We start from the raw sequence: 3,249 nt of genomic DNA, 5'->3' as shown, positions 1-3,249 counted from the left end.
TGACAGTGTAGCTTGGTGAACAGATTATAATAGTTTTTCATCTTCAGCTGGGTTATTTGCTCATTTTCATCACTGAAGTCATTTCAGGCACGTGTTGTGCTCTACTCCAGCTGCCATAATGAAATGTCATAGACTGAGTGGCTCAAACATCAGAAATTTATTTTCTCACAGTTCTGGAGGATAGATGTCCAAGATTGAGGTTCCAGCGAATTCATTTTCTGGTGAGAGCTCTCTTCCTGGCTTGCAGCCAGCCACCTCTCCCTGTGTCCTCGAGTGGCCTTCCCTCAGTGCATGCGCAGATAAAGGATGAAAGGACAAGCTCTCTGGGGTCTCTTCTTACAAGGGCCCGGCCCTCGTGACCTTTATTTAAACTTAGCCTAGAAGCCGCATCTCCACAGAGTCACAGTGGGGGGTGGACTTCAATATATGAATTTGGGGTGGAGGGGGGGCACATTCAGTCCATAACAGGGCACCCTATACCTTACAAATTAATCTCCCTCTAATGAATTTTAAGTCTCAGCTTTCAGCACTCAGGGTCTGTGGGCTGGTCAGCAGAACTTGGGCCTGTGTGCTCGCTCAGTCGTGTCTGACTCTGCAGCTCCATGGTCTGCAGCCCACCAGGGTCCTCTGTCCATGGGATTCTCCAGGCAAGAATACCAGAGTGGGTTGCCATTTCCTCCTCCAGGGGATCTTCTTGACCCAGGGATCGAATCTCTTGTTTCTCTCCTGCACTGGCAGACGGAATCTTTACCACTAGCTCCAGAACACCCAGGATCAAATCCTGCCCCCAGCTCTCCCCCCAAATAATGGACAAGGCAGGTTCCTGAGCATCCTTGCCTCTGAGATCCTGGGATCTAGCTTCTGTTCATAAATAAAAATCACAAACAATCCTGATGTACAATAAAATCCTGTGACCCACATATTAAAATCAGTCCTAGCATAAAAACGCTAAGGGCTGAAAAAACACATCCACCCCTCAGGCCTCCATTGCTGAGCCTGGGAGCAGCCTGACTTCCCACCCTCAGTGCTTATTCTTACAGCTATGACTTCTGGAATGAGGTCCCTTCACCTCTGAATTTCCCTCCTCCTCCCTTCCAAACACCCTCTATCGTGTTCATTAATAAAGTGTCTTGGGCCAGTGTCCCATCCTTGCTCTCAACCAGGCTGGACAAATAAACCCCTTTCACCTGGTTTCTCAAGAAGGCACTGGGCACTTACTCTCCAGGTGAGAAGCATGCTGGGCCCAGCCCCTTCTTCCTGTCTATGGGGTTCCCATCTCCTTGGTTCCTACTGTTTTCTAAATTCGAATCTGCCTGATCCCTCCTAGAGAAACAAGTGCCCCTGGCGCACAGTGAGTTCACTGACGAATTTCTCTTGCAGTGAGTAAGCACATGTGTCTTTGGCTATGGAACAGCTCATGTAGGTGGAAAGTGATCTAGGAGAAGGATATATTAGACAGGACTCTTGGTTACAGTGTTAGAAGCATAATTCAAACAAAAAAAATTGGCTCAAGAACCGAGGTGGCCATTGCCACAGGGGTGATTGGATCTAGCGACTCAGACTCAGGTCCCTCCAATTCATTTCCATTTGTGATGGCCTCACTCTGGGCCAGTCCGTGTGCTGGGGGATATGGCCACTGGCTCTGGGATAACAGTTAATAGTTTGTTATCTTAGATCCCAGTGTCCCCTAGGCTAAAAATATTGGGAGTTTCCTAGTCACCTAAATGAAGCACCTTATTTTGGGCACAGCTGGCCTTTCAGGGTTGAGTTAGGACAGTGTGGCGGAGCCATGAGAGCTGCTTCTGAAAAACAGGAACCCAAGCTCCATGGGCTGCCTTCTTCGGAAGCTGTTAAATGTCCTGACCACAAACAGAATTTAACATCCAAGTCGTTTTTGTTCACCTGTACAAAGACTATAATTATAGTCAATATTTAACAGTTTTAATAATTTGAATCCTCAAAACTGAGGTCTACATTTTAAATACAGATTTATTGAGTGGAACTTGTAGTTTTATTACATGATATAATAAAATGAGTTATTGGTATGATCCTGAAATTAATACTCTAATTTGGTTCGTCATCTGATTGGCATCAGGGCTTATGAGTATCTGCTACTGTGGTTCTTCTACAGGATGCTGATAACGTGCCGTGAATATGGGGGGGTCTAGGGTCAGTGTAGTTGGGAACCACTGGGTTACACGGGCCTTATTACTGCAGAGCTGACACAGGACACAATGGCCATGTGCGCTGCGAGTCGTTCATTTGAGGGGAGAGGGGGCAACAGACAACATGGAAGCCTATCTGCCCGCAGAACTGCTTTCTGCAGAGCATCGCACAGCTCCACGTTCCACGGGTCACACTTGAGCCAACACTGACCTGCTGGCTTGCTTGTTTTTAAATTCAAATAATAATCTCAGTTTTAAGGGTGGGAATCAGTTTACTGGCCTTGTGACACAATCAGGCATTCAGGGGGAAATATCACAAGGTCAGCACTGGTGGGGACCACACTTAACAAAAGAGCGGTTGTATCAGATTATATCAGAAACACCTGAGGAACTTCAAAATCTACCACCCTGCCAGGATGTTCTAAGGGGGTTAGGCATGTGCCCAAGAAAAAGACTCCCAGTTGGTTCTGAAACGTAGCCTCTGATCTAGAAATCCAGTGACCATTTGGGCATCAGTCAAGAGTATGCAATTCTTAAATCCTTACTACTGTTTTCTTTCCTTCAACAAGTCTTGACCAAATGCCTACTCTGTTCCATGCTCTATACCTGCAAGGGCTTGACTTCAGGCTAACGTGAAACAAGGAAATTCTCAGTTTTTCTTGTTTCAGCTTTCGTCCGCGTTCTTCAGTTGGCTGTCGAGAAGGAAGGGCTACTCACCTTCATCCAAACTGAATTATTTAGATTTCCAGCAGATCTTCCAGCACTGAAAATCTGCTCTGTGTGTGTGTGTGCGCGCGCGCGCTCCGTTAACCCTTGGAACTTCGTAAGTGATAACAGCAACAAAGGTGTCTTGGTTATGTTAATGACTGACCTTTGGACCACACCTAAGGGAGGGTGGGCGTCCCTGGTGGCTCAGAATCTGCCTGCAGCTCAGGAGACCTAGGCTGGCAAGATCCCCTGGAGAAGGGAATGGCATCCCACTCTAGTATTCTTGCCTGGAGAATCCCATGGATGGAGGGACCTGGTAGGCTACAGTTCATGGGGTCGCAGAGAGTCAGACACGACTGAGCAACTAACACTTAAG

The sequence above is a fragment of the Bison bison genome, unplaced genomic scaffold (genome assembly GCF_000754665.1).
Source record: "Bison bison bison isolate TAMUID 2011002044 unplaced genomic scaffold, Bison_UMD1.0 scf7180017864123, whole genome shotgun sequence".
NCBI classification, from domain to species: Eukaryota; Metazoa; Chordata; class Mammalia; order Artiodactyla; family Bovidae; genus Bison; species Bison bison.
The sequence above is the reverse complement of the archived record's forward strand: the minus strand, read 5'-3'. Positions refer to the sequence as shown.